Here is a 22,980-nt window from a genome sequence, read left to right on the forward strand (position 1 = left end):
GGACTAAGAACATGGGCAAATGACCCAGTCAGAAAGACAGAGAGAAAGGAAGAGAGAGAGGGGGGAGGTATGTTTACTCATGTCTGTGTGACGCCTCCAGTGTCAGGTGACTTACAGGAAAGAAGTTGTTGTTCTCTTTCTCTCTCGCTCGCTCTCTCTGTAGCTCTGTCCCTTCATTTGTGACCTTTTCTGAATGAATTGTTTTGCTACATTTGTTCCCTGACAACACAAGCATGTTGTTTATCAGGGTACAAAAAAATAAAAGTCGCTCATGTTGTGCAAATCAGTTAAGACATTTTGAGACACTGTAATAACCATGTAAGACATAGAGTACAGTACTCTGTTGTACGCTTTAATGGCTTTTGGCTCAGGGCTATGTGAAAAGGTTTACTCTGTGTGTTTGTGTGTGTGTGTGTGTGTGTGTGTGTGTGTGTGTGTGTGTGTGTGTGTGTGTGTGTGTGTGTGTGTGTGTGTGTGTGCGTGTGTACCCATCCATAGCAAACTGGTGAGTGTGACACATTCCAGTGGGACAACTCTATCTACATAAGTAGATGGAACACAGATACCTCTGTCCAATGGGGAAAACTCAACAAAAACACATTGATGACGGAGTTTTCAGTTCCCACAATTTGATGCTTCTTTTTTTTGGAGTCACAGGTTACATGTAGCTCCGTTCTTCATAGTCTGGTGGCGGAGTCAGAGATGGCTGTAGTTGAAAGTAGAAGTTGGTGGAATTAATACTGCAAGTGATATGATGGCGGAGGTATTTTTAGCAGGAAAGCAATAGGAAAAAAACTTGTACAACACTGTGTAACACTAGATTCTGCAGCATTCTTTAAAGTGCACTACAAGTTGAACCGAACTGCAGTAAAAACTGTGAGCAGAGAGAGATACTGTAGCGGAAAACAGGAAGGTCATTAATCTTCGAGGGAAACCGGGCCGGCTCACAAGTCACGGCACGAGGAAGCAGCTTTAGAGACTAGCAGCCAGCAACAATGGTTTAGCTGGTTATCCATCTCTCTTTTCTCAGTTTCTCCACGTTCCGGCAGCTTCACTTCACTAACCCTTCTCCTCCAGCCATCTTTTTCATCAGGGATACAGTCAGAACAACGCAGACAAAAGTGATGGACTGATAGATAGAGGTTCACCACCCGTTCTCATCCCCAAAAATGGAAGCACGTGGATATATTTGAAAAAGCACTCTTTCCTCGTACATCCATCCACAAAATACAAGCCTTCCACATCTAGAAGCTGATGTTTGAAATTCTTTAATACACTATTAAATTAAATTGAAGTTTACGTGTAAAGCCTTCAGAACCTATGTTGCTTGCTGCAACATGTGTTGTTATGTCGTAGTCCACGGACCTCTATAAATGTCCAATCTAATGCTTCCCATTAATCATCTATATTGTGGCTGCCCACCATTTTCTAATTATTCCTGCCACATTTTCATTATAAACCAAACAATTTTAGTTCTCATTTTAATATAAGAGATGTCTTACTTGGTGTTTTGCTCCTTTGCTTCATTCTACAGCTGTGTGCAGTGCTATTTGCTGCATGCTTGCTAGCACTATTCATAAAGTTGTTACCGTCCAAGCAGACAGTCAGAGCTCGTAGTTTCAGCTCCAGTTGTGCACGTACCCTCAAGTGGCATTCAGTGGTAAATGGTCTGTATTTATATAACGCTTTTCTAGTCTTGATGACCACACAAAACACTTTACAGTACAAATCACATTCACCCATTCACACACACATTCTTACAGTGCACGGCTGTTAGAACGGCTATGCCATTCAGGGGATATGTGGGGTTAAGTGTCTTGCCCTAGGACACTTCAGCATTTGGAATCTTCAAATAACTTGAAAGTAATTTAATTAAATAAAGTTACACTGACATATACATTTCATATACATTTTAAAGTGTAACTTTATTTAATCAAATCACTTTCAAGTTATTTCATTAACTCACATCAACTTAAGATGATACAAAACTAATTAATTGAACATATGTAATAAAGTTACATGAAAAGAAATCCACTTTTCTATGTATAAATGTGTTGTTCCCGTTTTCCTGTTCCCATTTTTTTTACTGCATGTAATCATGACTCATTATATGTAACATTATGAGTGGTTACATGTTGCTTATGGATCAAATTGTCTCCAGTGTCTCCACACATTAGGTTTGATGAGCAGTGGCTCCCAGTTCATTTCATTTCTGTGGTGTGATGATTATCATGTTTCAACTTGTCTGGTTCGTGTGTCTCACTATGAAAACACCCCCTTCGCCTTTCATTAAAGAGAATAAAAAGAAAGACCATTTAAAAAGTAGGGCACATGTTCTCTGGCTATTTTGGTTGGGTCAGTAACTTCTGGATTGCTGATAATGCCTGCGACGATGCAGAAGCTATGAATATGTAGCTAATGAAACAATAAGTTATAATAAAATTCTTCACCTTTGCCTTCAAAATGAAAAGTTTAATTTGCAAGTAATAAAACACGCCTCTTCTCTGCTCGATACACTTTGCTTTGACCAGAGGCTAATAGAGGCTAACATTAGCTAACTTTAGTAAACTTTAGGTGCTAACAGAGCCAGTTCAGTGACTTTATAGCTGCTGTCAGACATGCACTGAACTCCACATAGTCTCCTGACATCCTCAGTAGGGGCTGAAAATGAGAATACAAATGTCCGGCTGAGAGGCTCCGGACATTCTCCAAAGTTTCTCCTGACAGTCCCCTTGTAAAAACTCTGCAGAATGTTCGAATGAGCTGATGTGAGAACTCAGCAGGAGATCCTCCGCAGGATTTACAGCGTTTCTAACACGCGACAGACGCAAAACTGCAACAGAGAAGCTGTGCAATAGAAGACACTGACGAAGATGTCAAGTGATAAGGGACGACCCCGGTGTCGATATGCTGTAAAAAAAAGAATGTGATCTGCACAGTGGAATTAATATGTTACCTCCTGTTTCCTGTCTGCTGCACTCAAGATAGTTCTGTGTTGTTGTGACCAGAGAATTTCCTGCTGCATCGTTCATGAGTGAAAGTCAAACTGTGTTACTGGGTTATGTTCTAGTCTGGGCCACCAGAAACTGAGACTTTTAGAAATTATTACGCACACACCAGCGTATACTGCCTGATCTTATCTGAGTCCTTTTCCAGAGGAAAACCAACAGCATCAACCTCCACAACCAGTGAAGGCAACATGGATAACTTATTACAAGCATTACTGGCCTTGACATCTTTGCTCGCAGTTGTTACCTCTGCTACGGAGGTTATGTTTCCAATGCTGTCTGTTACTACTATGTCAATTTCCTTGAAACTTGGTGGATGGATGTCGTATGGGCCAAGGACGAATCCATAAAATGTTGTGTTTTTCAGCATTTTTCAAGAACAGAAATAATGCAGAGATCTTGATTTTAAAAAATCTGGCATATTTAGAGTGCTAATACCTATGAAGAGCTGAAACTTCTGTGTACATCTCAGTATGCTATACGGTGATTAAGTGGCCAATCAGCCTTGGCGGAGGTATGCACTTTCCAAGTACCCTTGAAATTTTTACAATGAATTCTTCATTTGACAATGCTGCAACCCCTAAAACCGTCTACATGCAACATCGGGCATGTTTGTATGGAGTGCGATAACTTACTCTGATGCAGAGCTAAACTCATCTGCATGGAGATTTCTTTTAAACAAATTAGTGTGGACGCAGCCTGATAAACCCCCTCAGTGTATTCAGGGGCCTAGTTCCTGAGTGCACTGCCTTACATGGTTTGGTATGAGTCGTAGCTTAGGGTGGCTAATATTTGCAAACTTCAAATAGATAATCCTGTAAAATAGACATTAAGCCAGTTCACTGACTTTCTGGCTCTTCTCTTCTTCTTCTCTGTTACAGTATGTTTCTGCATTCATCATCATTCTGTAATAGTCACTTGTGGCCACTGTACTCAGCAGCAGTGTCCACACAGTAGTAGCTTTAATTGCACAGTTGCTGATTATGAGTTATCATTATTTCATGTAATCAGATCAGAAACAGAATCGAGGCTCTACTTGTCTTGTAATCAGATCACCGTAAAAAAAAAAGAAAAAGAATTATAACAATAATTTTTGTCACCAGCCGTAACTGCAATCAGATTACTCATTGTTTCAATTAATTTAGTGCTATCATCCGTTTATATGGATTTTCTATGTTGATATTCTAGAAAACAGTATTCTGATTATAGTAATCAAATTACACGCACAGTAATCTATTACTTCATCCCCTGCTGCTGCCCTCCTACGCCAGACCAGACTGGCTGAGTCAGCTCGCTGCTCTATCACGATTCAGCCTGACACACTTTCACTCCCTCAACACCCCCCGCCCCAACCCTTCAACCCCTCTCTCTTCATTCTCTGTGAGCTGCGTTCAGAACTTCCTCTCTGCTTTCACTGTCAGGTTTTATTTAATGTGTTGTCTGATTGCGATCACTCCCTCTCTATCTCTTAGCAATAAGACATTACACCACCCCCTTCCACATACTCCTGGTTTGATTCTTTCGACCCCCTCCCTCCCTCCCTCCCTCCCTCCCTGCTGGCTCCCTTCAGGGTAGCAGAAGGGAAGTGAATGGCTTCAGCCCTCCCAGCTGGTCCCATCACCCAGCAACCCAGAGCAAAACAAAAGAACACACACACGCACGCACGAGCCCACAAACAGGCAGGCGACCATACACACACACTCAGGTTCACCAGCAGATCAGCACATGCATGCTCTTAGACACATGCAGACACGTATGCAGATGAATGCACGCACACACACACACACACGTACCCCCACCTTTGCCCCCTCCAAGCTCACATCCATAAACACAGCCAGCCAGCCGTCCCCTGCAGACTCCCACCCATCATCCCTTCCTCCAGTCCCCCACCCATCACCCATCACCCCTGCTCCTCTCCCGAGCACCCTCTCCAGACACCCAGTCCTTTGTCCACCCTCTGCTCTCCCAAAAAACATACTCAGAAAAAAACATGTGCTGCTGGTCTAAAAGAGAGGTTGACACAAAAAGGAGGGTAAATGCACCGGTTCTGTTTGTGGGGATCACACACACATACTGTACACACACATACACACACACACACACACACACACACACAAAAAAATGCAACCCAGCACCAAAACAGAGCTTGATTGTTATCTGAAGTTGTAGCAAATCACAGCTGAGGAAACCTGCAGAGTTGCGTGTGTACTTAAAACCAACCACCCCAGAGAGATTTTCTTTCATACAGTATATCATCAGTGTGTGTGTGTGTGTGTGTGTGTGTGTTTTTGTGTGTGTGTGTGTGTGTGTGTGTGTGTGTGTGTGTGTGTGTGTGTGTGATGACCAGTGGATTCCAGGAGTTATTTTGTGTTGACGTCCTCTAACAACTCCAACTATTTACTTTCTCTCTATCTGATTCTTCTGTCAGGTTTGAAAAGTGATTTTAACAGATGTCAAAATTACTTGTTCACTTGTTCCAGTCATTTAGGTTGGGATCCTCAAGTAGTGGTTTGAATTGTACCATAAAAAATGCACCTTGGAAGGAAGTGGAAATGCCACCAGTAAACCGCCAAAATAAAAGTCACTGAGAAAGGTCTCCATGATCGAATACATTTGACAGCAACACTTCACCATTGAATGGCCAGCATCGGGTTAAAAGGTCTGACTGACAACCTTTTTTCCACTCTATGTGCAATGTGTCTGTATGGATTATGCACAGACTTATTTTGTGACACATTATTTAAGCACAATATAGGTGAAAGTAATAAAGGCTGTGGGCCCCTCTACAAGATAGATCCTCAAATGCAGATGTTGCTTTGCAGCTTTCCTTTTGCTACTGAGTGAATCTGCAGGAATGTGGGGGCTGAGCCCCTGCTCATGTTTTACGGAGCCGTGCAGGTCGGGTTATTCGAGCCCCAACACGTTAACTTTGTGTGTGAATTCTGGGGGGACGTATGTAGTGGACACGTGATAAGACAGAATTCACCAAAGGCTGTTTACACTAATTGATTGCACTATGTGGTTTGCATGCTGTGGGGTTACCAAGGTAACAAGGGCACTGGGAGTGGTTAAAAGCGGATGTTGGGTGACACCCGGAAGTGCTCTGTATTGTGGAAATGTTTATGAAATAAAACGCACGCGGAGAGGTGCATAAAAACGAGAGATCTCTGGACTACTTCATCCCATCGACTCCTACACTGTTCTCTATACTACAAGTTTTATTGAGGTATTTGACCTTATCAGAGAATTTCCCTGTATGAAATTGGTGAGATTGAGACAGAAATCCCTACGACTGCACATTTTTGACTATGTCCACACCATAGACTGTATATAAAGATGGACAATATAACAGCTCTCCAAATGCGAAGCCAAAGCATCTTGATCGTCCCCTGGTGGCTGGCTACAGTTTACATTTGAAATCCTGCCTCCTCTATGGACATGGACCAAAGTAAAAAGTCAAAATATACATGTAGGATGGTTTCTGTCATTTCAGGTAGGTCTTATCACACAGATGTTTGTTCAAATGTTCATTTTTCTGGTTAGTGGTTTTAATTAGTTATTTGATGCTATAAAAACAGCTGAGGCTGACTAGCGATTGGTCAATCACATGTATCACTGGGACTTCAACACCATGACTCCATCTCCTGATCACTACTGTGCAGACTGTGGCTACAATGAGGATATTTAGCTTCATCTCTGGATAGTGAAAGGAAGTGAAGACGTGTCGTCCATCTTTATATTCAGTCTGTGTTCCACACTAATAGGATGTCGTTAAAAAAAATGTAAACAATTATAGCATTGTCTTTAACTACGCAACCAGCTGCATGTAGAGAATCTGCTTCCTGTTTACACTCAGGAAGGAACACACATGCCCAATGTACAGTATGTGAGTGGTCATGTGATATGCATTTCCAGGTTTCTTCTGATATGGAGCTAAAACATTTCTCTTGTTGAAAAACTAAATCGTATTTGTGTGGACGCAGACTGGATGATCAGAAACAGACAAAATGGACACCTGGCCAAAACACAGCCTCGACAGGGAAGAGGTTAAAGGTCATCAGCCACGAGTCAGTGGACTGTAGGAGAGCGATCAAGCAGACCATTTAAACCTGACTGTCAGTCCATTTTGCTGAATGAAGACGCTGAAAGAAGGACTCCATAGCTCATCATCATTATCATCATCAATCCCAAACAGCAACACAACAGCTGCCTGTGGGTTCGTAAGCCATACAATGCAACTCATTGTACCACATATTTCTTTGGTACTCCTCCCTGTACACAGCAAAAGTCAATACATGTCACCAACCACATCTTGAAGGTTTTATCACACATGGAGCAATACACATTGTTATATTCTTATCGATTCTATATGTCATTGTTTCTTTTTCCTATTTTTGTTTGACGCTGTAATGTCCGATGCATGAACACACAAACACAAAGACACAGCGGTTGATTTTAGTGGACAGCTCGAGCGGAACGACTAAAATGGAGCAGCTATTGTGCAACAAAATAAGATTAATCTCTTTAAAATCAGATGGAGAGCAGTCAGAGCAGGTTAACGACTGGAGGGGAAAAAACTGACGACGAATATTGAGTTTAACTTTCTCCGTCGGCACGGTGATTGTGAGCCAAACTAAACCTTTAGAAAAATGCTTTGCTTTCAAGCTTTTTCAGCCCAAACTGCTCAGACAAACAAATACAGGCAAAGTGAGCGAGATTTTCTGAAAACAACACAATGTGGAAAACCTGAGAACGTGAGCTGCTTCTGCAGGCTCATGGAACATAACAGCAAATAGGATGGAAAATTGGGGAATAAATTATCTGTGCGGGATCCAGTCCAGACTCATCTGGTCCAATCCTCTCTGAACACACTGCTCAAGCATCTGTCTATTTCCAGTCTTAACCAGTCCAGTCCAGTCCAGTGCACCTGAGCTCAGTGCTAGTCCAGAGTGGTCCAGTTGGGTTCAGGTCACAGCAGAGACAGTGGTGACCAATGGAAACCAGCAGGAACCAGTCAAATCCCTCCGAGGCAGCCTGCAAACTGGCCCAATGCCAGTCCCAGTAGACACAAAGAAACACAACAAACACAAACGCCTGACCACACACACACGCACGCACACACACAGAGAGATAGACGGGTGTGTTTGCTGTCCTCCTCATTAATAATTAGACAGAAAAATCTGCTACAGAACAAGCCAGCCAAGAGTCATGAGAACTGTCCTCAGCTATCCAGACACACACTCACACACATACACACACACACACATACACACACACATACATAACTTATATCATACAGACTGCATGTGTGCTATTTAGATCTATATTTACACCATTCAAGCTGCCAGTTCTGATAACACACTGTAAAAAAACTTCCTAATATCCAGCCTACTGTGTGTGTGTGTGTGTTGTGTGTGTGTGTGTGTGTGTGTGTGGGGGTCCGACGTGTAAGACCTCTCGTAGGCTCGTTTACACCTTGAGAGCTGTTGAGGTCACATGTTTGTCGTTGTCCCACCCGGCCGTCATCTGAGGCGTTTGGGTGACATGCGTCACGGTGTGAATGGGTGTCAAGCTGTCTGGGAGGGGGCTCTCGAGGCTGCATTATAAGTGGCAGATAAGTGGTGTTGTAGACCACCTCCTCTGTTGAGTGATGGTCGTTCAAGTTTGACGTAGGTGGCTTCGTTCATACGTCGTATATGAGTATCCCTTGTCCTTTATATGTCGGATAAAGGTGCACCCAACATGAGGAGCCGAGGAACACACCACTGGCCTTCAGGTAAGTGGACAACCCCGCCGATATATGTCTATAAGTAGTGAACAGGTCCAACAAGAAGTGATTCGACCCTATAGGTTTATACAATATCAATTAATATAGAGACCTAAAGAGATAAATGTACCTCCCATTCACTAGGAAATGCACAGATGTGACAAAATCCAGAGGGGAAAAGAGATTTAGCAGTTGAGTTTTTCCTTTTCTCATGATCCCTCAGATCTCTCTGAGAATCCAAACCCTCTGGTTTCTGCAGTGCACGGTGTCTTTTTCCTCAAGAGGGAGCAAAGAAACACACACACAGCCGAGTCAAACCAATTTCCTTCCAGAGGAGCAATCCACCTGTTTCAGCTGTGTGCTATCAGCGCATGCATGACCAGCTTTGTGAATACGCCTTCCCAAATACGGACTACTTGCTTCCACTCATAGCCCAAATTATGGCATTACACACATCATCATTCAGTCAGAGACCAAAACAGTAATCTCCCCAAATGCTATACTCTGCACCACTGACACATATCAGTCAGTTGAATGGCTGCCAAGCTGACACAGCACCGTATAACAAAGTATATAATCATAATCAGGCCATGATCATGCAGCGGCTGCAAGCCAAGTACCCCAATATCAAAGCTGGCCCTGGAACAGACCCTCACCCATTCAACACTTGCCATGGCTGGATTTTTCAGTGTGGGCACAACAGTCAATAATGCAATACTATACTGTATATGTGGCAATACACTGCACTACATGCAACACTGTACAGGTGAGTGGGAGGACAGACCATCCTGATATAGACTTTGAACAAATGTTTATATACTGTATGTGCACCCTGCTGATATAAACTTTCAGTTTCTGCTGTTTAAGCAAACAACACACTTTCACTATCTCACACTTCTGCAAATAAGAATGAGCGAGCAACAGAGTGTTTGCAAGGGGTGATGGTTAGTGCAACTCAGCAAACATAAAGTTACTTTGCAAGAAATTCTAGGTACTAAAAGTTCAGTTACTGATTCATGAAATGCAACAAACGTGCCAGATAGAAGCTATAAAGTGACAGTAATGACAGTACATGGAAACTGTCCCTCGTCTTGTTCGGTTATGTTTTCGACCCTGTCCATTTGTTCGATTGTCAGCAGGATTACACAAAAATTCTTGAATGTCAACAAAACTTGGTAGAAGGATGGGACATGGGCCAAAATAGAACCTTTGAAACTTTTGTAAAAATCTGGACAAAGGGGTGGATCCAGTCAACCTTACCACTTTCTTTAACATGGCCAGATAGGAGTTTTGTTTTTACATTTTCACAAATTATCCAGAGAATAATCCATGGATCTTGATAAAAAAACATTTAGAGAACTGATATCTTTAGTGATTGAATTTTGGGAGACTGTTGGGTCTTGGCAGAGGAATGCTCTGGAAGTGGCTCAGCTAGCTGACGTAGCCCTGCGATGGTGTGTCCCTGAACGCACCTCGTACGTAGATATCAGCTGACTTTTAGGCTTTAAACAAGGTGTAAATGACGCCGTTTCGAGTCGAATATGAATGTCGGGGCTTGCAGACACTTGGATGACATCGCACGGGCAGTATGGAGGCATGTTATGTTTTTTCTGTTGTTTTATTACGTCCAAAGTATAGGTCACCAGTTTCTTCAATTTTATTGGATTCGGCTGCAAGGCTCCAGAAGTGTTTTGTGGACTCAAACACTTCACCCACGCATCCATCGGCATAGTGGTGAGTAGATAATGAGGTAATTTAAACTTTTCGGTGAACTATCCCTTTAAGGGCAGCTTGATTAAAAAAAAGTGAGTGGCACACCAAATATAAGCTTTAAAAGTGGGAGGATTTGGTGGAAGACATAATGTACTTGATCTTCTGATTCCATCAGGTCAAACCTTTCATTTGCGCAATACTTTTGGTTCATAATCAAGTGTAAAATGAATGGCACATAACATATCAGCAGAGTAAATTCTCATGTTTTGCATATTAGCATGCTGACATCAGCATTTGAGTCAAACTACCATGTGAATTCACACTCACAGAGCTGCTGTTGGAGCTGTAGAGTTGTTACATACCCAGCAGTAAGATGACAGTGCATTCAGTTTGCTGAAAGAAAGGTTAGTTTCCATCTGAGCAGTGAGACTGGTCAGCATCAGTTTCCTTCTTTGACATCAGATATTAGGATCAGATTGAAACCTGGTACTGTGAAGCCGTGAGACTTCATGAAGCTTTTGTGAACACTGTTAATGATAAACTGATTACGATAATTGTTTGAGTTTTGGTGAGTGAGTGGTGCCTTAAGGAGGTGTGATCAAAATGTGTAACATCATTACGGACACCTGACTCGACTTACATTACATCTGGTAATTAAGATGAGTAGATGATTATTCAATCTAACTGAGAGCCATCTTTTCATTTAATAACATGCAACAATCAAAATGTTGAGTTTTAAGGGCAGAGGATGTCACACCTTGTTAAAGCCCTATGAAACAAATTGTGATCTGTGAATATGGGCTAGACAAATAAAATGTGATTGATTGACTGATGTTCGTCAGATCTGAACTCTGTGAGAAACGTTAAAATAACACTGAACTCATATAAGGAGAACATGGTATTTGTGCACATATGCTCAAATGTTCACTGTTGAACTGCTCTTCCAGTCTGTGAAGCTACACTGTTGTGTTAGCAAATAGCAGCATATTCTCACTGTCACACACAGAGTGGGAGGAGGAGTGTGTGGGAGGGGGTATTCCATCAGTGTACGCAGTGTAACACGGACTACTATACAGGTAGTGGAGCAATGAGTCAGTGAGGGAGGTAACATGATAATATCTCAACATCTGAGTGTGTGTGTGTGTGTGTGTGTGTGTGTGTGTGTGTGTGTGTGTGTTGTGTGTGTGTGTGTGTGTGTGTGTGTGTGTGTGGTGTGTGCGTGTGCGTTTTCGTAGAGAGGATGCCCCCTTTCCCGACAGGCACTGCAAATTTTCCAACCTAGATAGACTTTGTATTAAAATTCTAAATAATAGATAAAGTAAACAATAAAATAACACCTATACATTATAATAATGAATTATGTGATTCAGTGTTTTTAGTTTTTGGGGAGATTCAGAGATGGAACTGAAAGAGGTCGAATAAAATGAACCTATACCTACCTACCAATCATAACTCACCTACATACCATTAACCAATCCTTTCTATCTATCTATCTATCTATCTATCTATCTATCTATCTATCTATCTATCTATCTATCTATCTATCTATCTATCTATCTATCTATCTATCTATCTATCTATCTATCTATCTGTCTGTCTGTCTGTCTGTCTGTCTGTCTGTCTGTCTGTCTGTCTGTCTGTCTATCCATCCATCCATCCATCCATCCATCCATCCATCCATCATCTCCATCCTCACATCATCCATCCATATCCATCCTCCATCCATCCATCCATCCATCCATCCATCTATCCTCTCTTTGAATGCAGCCTCATCCATTATTAATTCTTTGTTCCTCTGGCTCCTGTTAAGATGCCTGTTCTACAAACGCTGCTCTTCTGACATCCGATCTCCCTGTCTGGGTGTGTGTGGGTGGGTGTGCATGTGTGTGTGTGTGTTCTGCATGTACAGCACATGTGCTTGAGATCTATACATGTTTAGTCTTGTCTCCTCTGCCTCTCATCTGAAAAAGGCATAATACTTGCTCGGTCATTGGATACTAAGTGCATTGTGGTGCTCATCATAAACATATTGTGTGTACAGCAGAAAGCAGGATGTATGATGTTGTAATGAATCATGCTCATATCGTGATTCATGTCCGAGGAACAAACACAACTTCCAATGACAGTATTTTCACGTTTTCATTTTTTAAAGCATTAAACACTGCTGCTTGTTGGACTAATATGAAAGGAATGGTTTTAATAATAACAACATAATCTAAATAAATGGTTAATTAGACAATATATGTATATAAATATCAATGGGGAATTTAAAATGAATAGATTGTGAACTGTTATAATTAAAAATGAAAATAAAGTCTATAAATACTAATACTAATAATTTCACAAAACGTCTTTCAGTCCCCAGTGTACATATTCCCAAGGTCAAGTATAAACTATATTAAAGTATAATAAAAGAATTGGAATATTAATTACATTTTTCGACATCATGCCAAATTAAAGCACAATTGGTTTTCGGTTAAATTATCATAATTCTTTTTACAAAATGAAATAAAAGAGACTAGCATTTGTGTACTCTTGAACATACAATAGGCACACAGAAAGTACTGTAGTACACATAAAGTCTAGTGTCTGTCCCCTCAGTTTTCCCCTAATGCATCAAAGTTAATATGTGCATTTTTTAAGTTAAGTTGGATTGAGGTGAAACACACACATACGCACACAAATGTACGTACATACGTCATTATGGGAGAGAGAAAGGGAGCGAAGGAACCCAGAAAAGGTGCTGCATGTGTGAATAACAAAAAGGAGGTCAGTGCCTGAAGGGGTGGAGCGATGTGAACACCACTCACAGTAAAGGCACTGAGAGTACACACACACACACACACACACAGTTAGTTGTCTTTTGTCAAAGCCTATGGATGACTTGACTGGAGCTGTGACAGCATGGTCCCAGTCACTGGACTGACAGGTGTGTATGTCTCATGATCTCTGGGTTCCCAAACCGGAAATCTGTAACTGATCGTAAGTTTGGCTTTAATCTTGAACTTGCTAGGCCTGATTCTGGCAGTTAAAGCCACCGACTATCATTCAATTATGTATTTCTCACAGGAGATCATTCCCCCTCACTGAAGTTGCATAGTGCCAGAACAGACCTTTGTGGGATTTGAAGAGGCACCATTCTGCCTACCATTGAGTCTCACCACCACGCCATCAGAGCTCAAGCTAATGTTAGTGGCTCTGTCTTACTCTGTACTGGATTTGGGGATGTTTGCATTCCAATCACTCAGCCCAGGATAGCAATACATGTGCTGAGCATGATTAGTTCTCGTTTTCTCAACATTTAAAGTGAAAATATAAACAACTAGGCTTAACAAACAGGATTATGCTAAAAAATAATTACTTGACATAATTTTCCTTCTTGGTTTGGACTGTTGCCTCACAGCAAGAAGGTCCCTGGTTTGAATCCCGGTTCGTTGGAGTCTTTCTGTGTGGAATTTGCATGATCTCCTTATGTCTGAGCGTTGTTCCTGCAATGGACTGTCGACCTGTCCAGGGTGGACCCCACCTTTTATCAAATGGCAGCTGGCAGTGGTATAGATAATGAATGAATGGATGGATGGATGGATGGATGGATGGATGGATGGATGGATGGCTGGATGAATAGATGGATCAGTGGATGGATGGATGGACGTAAATGCTAAACTGCTATATTACCTGTCAATGCAATGCTAAGGGGAAGTTTATGGGAACTCACTCTATCGCCTGACTGTGAGTGCTCTGCGAAGGGGATATGTTTTAATGAGTGATTCTTCAATAGAACTGAAACGTGTTTTTTTTGTGAGCTGTTTAATTCATTTACAAAAAAGGCTCAACCAAGTTTTTCCAGATTAAGAGAAATATGAAGCTGATGATAGTTGATATTTGGTTGGTGAGTGACAGCCAATGGGAGCCATCGTGAGGGTCCAACATGACATTCAACAAGACAGTCCGACTGACCTGTTAGCCCCTGAACGCGACAAAATTAAAAGGATTATTCTGGACTTAGACGGGCTGGGCCACAGTGAAACATGCCCCTTTACCCACAGGTCCATATTAACGAGCTTAATACAGCATCCACACATGGAGACACTGAGGGTCAGAGGCTCAGGTTCACCAGATAACCCTGCTTACAGGGGAAATTAGAGGGGATACCTGTTCACTGATAGGGCTGGTGTAGTGCAGCGGAGTAATGCCGGTCCTGCTGAAGGATTATTGTGTGGTGATGCTATCATCACAACCACTCTCCCACTGTCTATTTATAGTTCACAGAGCTCTCCCTCCCTCTCCCTTCCCCCTATCTCTCTCTGTCTCTTTCAGTCTCTCTGTCACATTCTCCATACTAGATGCCAAATGTATTCAAAGGAGAAGTTCAGAAAAAAACAGACCCTCCAGTTACTAGTTAGTGGTTTGAAACTCAGAAATGCAGCACCTGTCCACAAAGAGCTACTCTTAAGTTGATGAACTTCATGTATCCCCATATATCGCACATAAATACAAAATGTTCCACAGAGAGGATGACTTTAAATCTTGATTGTAAATCAAGAATACAGTGGATATGTAACATAAAATGAGTAAGAATAAGTGTAATGTCCTATTCAAGGGCATTTTGAGCCTGGAATTTTGGGGGGTGCTCTCTAAAAGCACGAGTCTTCTTCATTGCAGCACACAGCCACAGGTACACACCTTCATTCTCAGAGCTGTGGAGACAATCCAATGCTTATTAAGGTGTTTAGTTCAGCTTTTAACCCTTGCAGTCGCACCTCACTTGTGGAGCAGTTTATTTGAGAGCTGGAGTATTGAATGTATTTAATTTGGTCAGAGGAAAACAAACATCCTTCACTTGCACTTGGAGATCGACCTGTTATGTGGAGTGGATTTTATAAAACAAACTATGCACATAGGTTAAGTGTGGCTCTGCAACAGTTTACCAGCTGTATGCCAAAGTGATCCAGGTCATTACTGAGAGCAAAAGCCAACCACACATTTGTCTCTGTAAACCATAAAGAAAACATCACTGTTCACAGTATGGGTTTAGAAACACTACGATAGCAGACAAGATTTCAGTTGAACTGTAGGGACCTGACTTTACTTGAGGGTGTTTCGTCCCAGTGTTCAGACAGAGACAGCGAACGATGGATGCATGGCTGCTGATTCCGCCTGCCAGACGGACCGCAACGTCTGAGCTACAGGCTGGGAACACAGACCAACCCACGGCACCTTAATCTGGATTAGCTGCTAAATTAGAGGCCTGATTGCTTGTGTAATCCCGTTGACAAAGTTCCGGCAGCCCCCATGGCCACTTGACGGCGGCCAATTAGTTTTGGTCAGCCCGAGCCAGGCCAGCACAGGCCAGGCAGGCTGACTTGGCTGATTCAACAGCCATAGAGAAGATTTTACATGGAAGCTGTGAAAATGTACATATCATAGCTGTATAATGCATGATCAGAAAAGAAAATGTGACAAATGTGTGTATTTTTGTCGAAAGCTATAAAACCATCATTAATCGTTAAATTTTAAGAAAAGTAATTTAAGTTAAGTTAAATTTAGGTCCTTTTATTACCACACAGAAAGGGTTTTAATGTTAATGTAATGTCATAATCTTACTAGCATTAAGGTATAAAATAAATCACATCACACTTTTACCTATAGCCTGCTCAAATTAGAGAAACTATTTAGGATTTTTGTGAGTGAATGACACAAATCAATATTTAATACCTTTCAAGACCAGGAGATAGCCAGGTGACGGTCCAAATTTTCTAGGCCTCAAACACTTGAGTAGTTTAGAGCGGAAATCAGTATTTGGTTGGAACTGATAACAACAGATGGTTGTATATCTGAGACAATACAAAAGGCCTCAGCTAGACTCTATACACTAGACTTTGAGTCATTTTATGAGGTTTCTTTGTATTTCCCTTTTTATGTCAAATCGAATTCTGAGAGAGAATTTGTAATTATGGCTGCAAAAAAATTCCCTCCAAATTCTAGTGGAGTTATAGATTTCTAAAACAGCAATCAGTGGAAACAGTCACCTGACCGAAAGATTACTTACTTACTTTAAACCACCTCATGAGAGCACACTGTGTGGAAACGTCATGACAGCATTATAACAGATATTAATCTATACTCTTGTAGACAGACACACACGCGCACACACGTGCACACACACACAAACAAACATACGCGCGCACTCTCTCTCTCTAACACAGCAAATTACACACTGTGGATCAGGCCCAAGTGACTGCTGCAGCAGAACAGGATATGATTGTCAGTCAGTCAGTCAGTCAGTCAGTCAGTCAGTCAGTGTGTGTGTGTGTGTGTGTGTGTGTGTGTGTGTGTGTGTGTGTGTGTGTGCTCGTGTGTGTGTGTGTGTGTGTGCGTGTGTGTTCGTGCGTGTGTGCGTGCGTGCGAGTTTAAAGACAACCTGATTATGTAAAGCAGGCAGCAGAAGCCAAACAGCGAACAGCTCTCCACAGAGAACACTGTGGTCAGTTCATCCAACTCCAAACGGTTCAGGTCTCTCTAGTAGCTACAAAAAACATTTCCAACTGGATTCCGTGAGAAATCTAATAATCCCTCGACTAATTCATAAATTAACATAACTAACATATTTGTAACTTTGAGAATCGAGTCCCTCTGCTCGTGACGGCAGCTCCACTGTCTCTTACAGCAGCTGAAGGATGTCCAAACAGGGGGCACCATTACCAAATTGAATATTTCATTATATTATACCACAGTGCGTGTACCATGTGATTGCCGATTTGAAAAATCAGTTTCAATGTATGTATTATAAACTATCAGCCGCGTATTTCTACCACGTATTTGCTTTAAACAGCAAACCTGAGCGGATTAACAACAGTTTTCCAGTGTGGTTCGGCGGTACTTTGTCCCACGCAATGAAATGGTGCGTAACGGGAATTCCACGCAGCGCTTCTCGTCCTGTGAGCGCGTTTGACTGGTGTGGGCGAGCGAGAGCACTCCGTCAATTCATTGGACACGTACACGTCCCATGTCGACCGCACCGGGGGAGACTTGGCGAAGACGTTTAGCGTGCTCACATGTGGGGGCAGCGTGCGTCAAACCGTGCGTAACCTCCACATGGAGAGGCTCCGAGAAACAAGCCGCGGACATCATCACACAGCAGAGTTCAAGGCGCAGTTGGAGACACTCACCCTGTGTGGCAGATCCGTCCAGCACGGAGCTGAAGTGGAGGGTATGGTGGGAGGAAGCGGCTCTCTGGGTGTAGCTGTCGCGGTGGAAGAACGCTCACTCCCTGGCTGTAAGGATGAGAAGTTTCTGTTTCACCAAACCGACCCGATGGACCAGGAGCAGTCCAGCGTCTCCCCTGACACAGATCAATGCGAAGTCATGTACGATCAGACACTCTGGCGATGCGTTCACGTGCCGCGGAGCAGATCGTAAACACAAACAAACGAGCACTTTGCGCGTGCGAGGTCAAAACACAAGCTCAAATTGGATTTTAAATAATAAGTGCGATAAGAAGTTACATCTTATTCTAGCTTCTGGGTAGTGTAGCTACCATTTAAATATTAATTTAGCAATTCAACACAAAATCTGTTAGATTAACTATACTTACAAAATATGCGCATCCAGAATACCCCACTACATTCTCCCGTGGATATTTACACGCTAAGAAGGTCTGTGTCACTGTGTGCCTTGGTTCCCTCCTCGTGTGGATATTTATGTGACACGAATTAAAAGCCTCGTATGTCCGCACGGTCCCTGAAAGCAGCAGCGGGCTGTGTGTGACAGACATGTCGTGCGGTGACTCAGAGCTGAGTCACAGCGTCGTGTCCCGCCCACACAGCGGCGGCGGCCAATGGCGCTGGGGCGGACACGCAGAGTGTGGCGTGCAGTCACGCAGCCTCCACGGCCCGTGTGCGGGTTTAAAGGGACGGAAATCTCCATTTAAGGCAGGTGGGCGGGAACACACGCTACATCACGGAATTAATATGAACATTTAGGTACAAATATGAAGTGGGTTACATTAAGCACTGGAGAGAAACTGTGAATTAATCCTGGATTTTCATATTCCTCTCCAATAAAATAATTCAAATACATTATTTTATAGCCTAGCAAGTAATTAAAATATTCTTTCAGAGTTCACACTGTTGACACAAAGACAAAGTCCTCTGTCTTTATGACTGCTTTGGAGACGGCTATATGTTATATTTGTCTAAAGGAAACTGGTGCTGGCTCACTGGTGAACAAGTCAAGCTGGATGTTTAATGTGAATTGGGTTCTGTGGAGTTTTTGACCACTAGTAGCGCTGTGGAGCCATGTTGGATTTCCGACTTGGAAAGTAGTCGAAGAGCTATGTCTCAATTCAGGGGCCGCCTCCCTCTGAGGCTGCATTTGGGACAGCTAACCTATCCTGGATTGATTGCACTTTGGTGATTTGCTGATTTTCAAGGAGATGAGACGCGCAATGCTTAAAGTTTTAAATGTTAGTATCAGGCTTCAACTCAACCGAACAGCTAACGGTGTACATATTAAAACTTTCCCACCAATTATGGCTCTGTTGCTAAGCAACAGATGGTGGTGGGAGGTGAGACATGTTGATGATGCTAATCACAGAAAACCTTCGTAGGCAAGACCGTGTCATTTTCATTTGGCCTATGCGGCCTACGAAGAAAGCTTTCTTTTTCCTCAGGCCATGTTGACCGCAGCCTCTGAAGGCCCCTGAACTGGGACACATTGTCTCAAAATCAGTTTCAAACCTAATGCTCTCCTGTTTATTATGTGCCGTTATCAAACGATGTTGCTAACAATACTAACCTGGCGAGAGCAAAGTCCATTTCTTCATGTATGTTCCGCGTAGAGTTTAATTCAGGGGGAGTGACCACCATTTCTTAGGTGTTGTAGAACTGGATAGTTAGTTAGTATGTGTCAACCCAGTTCCCTGAGATGTTTGGATTTAAAAACCAATAATATACTTTCCATGACTTCAATGTACAGGATTATGGAGACACCATCCCTAGAGGTCCATGATGCTATAGTGGCACGATGGGTGGAGATGTAATGTAAGATCGTATAAACTCACTGTAGAGTACAGAAGTTTATCAGATTATCGCTTTTGTTCAGCTCCTCATTTTATCAGTCAGCTACAGGTTTGTCAGAATGATCTGTGCACACAAACAAACATGTCAGCACACAGTTATGTATATACAGGAAGCGCATGTGCCTGTCTGCTGATGGCTGAATTCCAACAGAGCTGGCTGAAGCTGCCATAACTGCATCCCCCCTGTTTTCTTACAACTGTGCACCTGCTTCTTCCCACATCCCACAGCTCCAACACCACCCAAAGGACTTCAGAGGATCAGGAAGATGAGGTAATTCTTGATTTACATTGACCTCTGCTGGCAGTCCAAGGAAACTGCAGCTCAAATTCCGTAATCATCAACTACTCCTTGAAGTTCAACCTGAGGGGTATAAACAATGATCCTGTTGGTTGACATGAGGAACCACTGAGTGCATTGATCCAACAGCATCTCATAGCAGATAGCTGCACCTGGAACCTCTACCTACCGCCTCTGTCAGTAACCTGTAGCTCTATCTCCACCTTCAGATTCTGCAGTCTCATTAACCTGCATCTTCTGACAGACAGGCTTAGCCCAAACCTCCACCCATAGTTTCCCTTAAGTCCTTCAGCCTTTGCCAGCAACCTGCAGCTCTGGCCTCCAACTGCTCCTCCTGATTCTGGCAAACAGATACAGGTCAAACCTCCACCCACCAGTCACTTCCAGCTCCAGTCTCCAGCCTCTTTTAACCCACTGCAGCATTCTCCTCCTCCTACAGTAGACAGCTCCTTCCACTTCATGCATCCTCCGTTCTCAACAGCGATCTTCAGCCTCTGCCAACTTCCAGGAGCTACACCTTAATCTACTGACAATCAGATGCAACTTCACCCCCACTTTTAGTCTTTGGCAGCCACCCCTTGGCCTCTACTGGCAGACAAGATGCAGCTCCACAGTATTTGTCAGCATCTCAGAAAAATTGAGAGAAATCCTCCATGGGAAAATTCACCAAATTGACATTGAGGGCTTTACTTTCATGGCAGCACAAAGACCAGATATATCTTGTCTTTTACATAAGATTCGTATAAAGTATGCACTCATTGGATTCCTCATTGAACAGTTGAGGGCCAGAGGGAGAACGTTTAGTGCTGGGCTTTGACTGACCACACCCTAGCTCTATGTTTATACCCACTGCCTCTACATTCCCATCAAGCAGCCTACATTGGACACAACATACGAGACATGGTAGATCTTCATTGTTTGTCCATACAATCAGGAACCATCCACAAATGCTGCACTGACTGTATCGGGCTCCAGTGTCACGTTGCGTCTATTAATTTGATTAAACACGTCTTTATTTAGGAATGTGCACCATAGGAGGCCAATATAAACGGAAATGATAGAGCTCATAAAAGCAGATGCTGACACGGGGCTTCTTTAAACAACAATAAAGACCACACCATTAGTTATTAATGCAGGAGCGCTCTGAGGCTGCTGCTGCTGCCACTGGAGAAATCAACTGTTTGTCCCAGTTGTCCTGTCCACCCTCACATATCCAACACTTTAAATCTGTTATAAGCAGTGCAATGCAAAGATTTCAAGTACAGTTACTTTGTGCAACTCATTGTATATTAATCAACATCACAGGTGAATAACTCACCCAGGCTACATGAGACTCATGTAAGCATGAAACAGATAAAGAGGTTCATTTCCTTTGTTTTCCCTCTGGAACTCTCTACCCAAACACATCCGGGACTGCCCCGACCTTACCATGTTCAATACTCTAATCAAAACTCACCTTTTTAGAAATGCTTTTAATGTGAATGTTTGACATGTGTTATATGTTTATATTGTGCTACTTTTTATGCTCAACTTTTAATGTTGTAAAGTGTCTTTGAGTATCATGAAAAGCGCTCTTTAAATAAAATGTATTATTATTATTATTATTATTATTATGTTGTAAAATGCTTTACATCCCGACTGAATCTAAACTATAAATATATAAGTGTTATAATATAATTAATGACTGAACTGGAATAAAAAAGACAACCCCTCGCACTCTTTCTTTGAAACCATCATAAACTGACGTGATTCCATTTTAAATGATTCCATTTCCATTTCCATGGTGTAAAATGACCTGCTCAGTCATTCGTGAAGGGTTTTATCAAACTAGTGATAATACAGCATCAGTAGACCTTGTTCATCGGTCAGGGCTACAGGGATTTTTTTCCTGCGGCAGAGAGGAGGAGCTATTGGGCTACAGTGGCACCAGAAGCTGATGGGTGATGAGGAAAGAACCATAGACTGTGAATGAAAAAAACACGAAAAAACAACTGTCAAGATATTTAATGAATTAATCACCTCTTTACATAAAGGAACATGCAATTTGAGACCAGGGTAAGGAAGTTGGCATGTCATGAGATGGACTGATGTATTCTTGGTTTCTTACGATTTGTGGACATGAATACAAATACTCAATATTACAGCCCTAGTCTTCTGTTCGGGCCCTTCTTCAAGGTTGGGTATCAAGTCAATTGTTATGGTGCTTTAAGGCCCCTATTATTTCAGTTCATATAATGTGTCTAATATAAATAAATCTACAGTTAATTTAATTACCACAAAATAACTGTCATGATGATCAGGGAACCTCTGGGCTCAGCCATGAATGTATACTTTCTTGCAGGAACATGAGCTCAGTTTAATTGTTATGATAAAGATTCAAATGGTTTCACAAACAAAGAATATAAACAAAATATAAATTATAGCATTCACCTAAACAAGAGAGGAGAAAAATACAAACATATTCCTTACAGTTTTCTCCAAAACCAGAGTCTGAAAGCTGAAAAAAGTACTTTGAATTTACTGGATTTTAAAATGTACATTGGTCCCACATGATCCAAATGTGCTCAACTGAACCAGAGTAAACAGGTTGGAACACTTCAACCCGGTTTTAACCTCTTTACACTGGCTTACAGTTTATTTTAGATTTGATTTTAAGGTTCTTTTAATTACTTACAAGGCACTTAATGGTCTGACTCCTCACTATATTGCAGATTTTTTAAATCCTCATATAACCCAGGTCACACATTGAGATCCACTGGCAGTGGAAGGAGATCCAGCAGGTGGAATCAGTAGCTTCCTTTAAATCAAGGTGTAAATGTACATTTACTTTATTACCTAATTCTAGTTTTTATTATTGTAATGGGCATTAATGTTTAGATTGTAATGTTTATATGTTTTTATGTATTTTTTTACTTGTGTGTTTTTATTTGTGAAGCAGTTTGTAACTTTGAAAAGTGCTTTATAAATGAAGATACTATTATTAATTATTAATTAAGATGAATTATTCATATATTATTTGATCAGTTACTGTAAAATCAACTGATCATGTAACGTAGAAGAAATTTCAAACACTGCAAGTCTCAGTGAACTATTGAGGCTTAGGTCTGATGCTTGT

General features: G+C 42.0%; 1 protein-coding gene across 2 annotated transcripts in view; it reads right to left on the minus strand.

Moving 5' to 3' along the window:
- Positions 1-18,235, minus strand: part of sertad2b (SERTA domain containing 2b) — a 42,595-nt gene extending 24,360 nt beyond the window's left edge. The window contains exons 1-2 of one of the 2 annotated variants that reach the window (XM_035172006.2): positions 18,083-18,235; positions 17,658-17,830 (exon numbers count right to left, since the gene is read on the minus strand). The gene's annotated coding sequence lies outside the window, so the exon portion shown is untranslated. The remainder of the gene's footprint in view (positions 1-17,657; positions 17,831-18,082) is intronic. The other variant, XM_035172011.2, reaches the window with a different exon arrangement.
- Between the last annotated feature and the right edge of the window lie 4,745 nt (positions 18,236-22,980).

The sequence above is a fragment of the Hippoglossus stenolepis genome, chromosome 12 (genome assembly GCF_022539355.2).
Source record: "Hippoglossus stenolepis isolate QCI-W04-F060 chromosome 12, HSTE1.2, whole genome shotgun sequence".
In the NCBI taxonomy this organism is placed as follows: Eukaryota; Metazoa; Chordata; class Actinopteri; order Pleuronectiformes; family Pleuronectidae; genus Hippoglossus; species Hippoglossus stenolepis.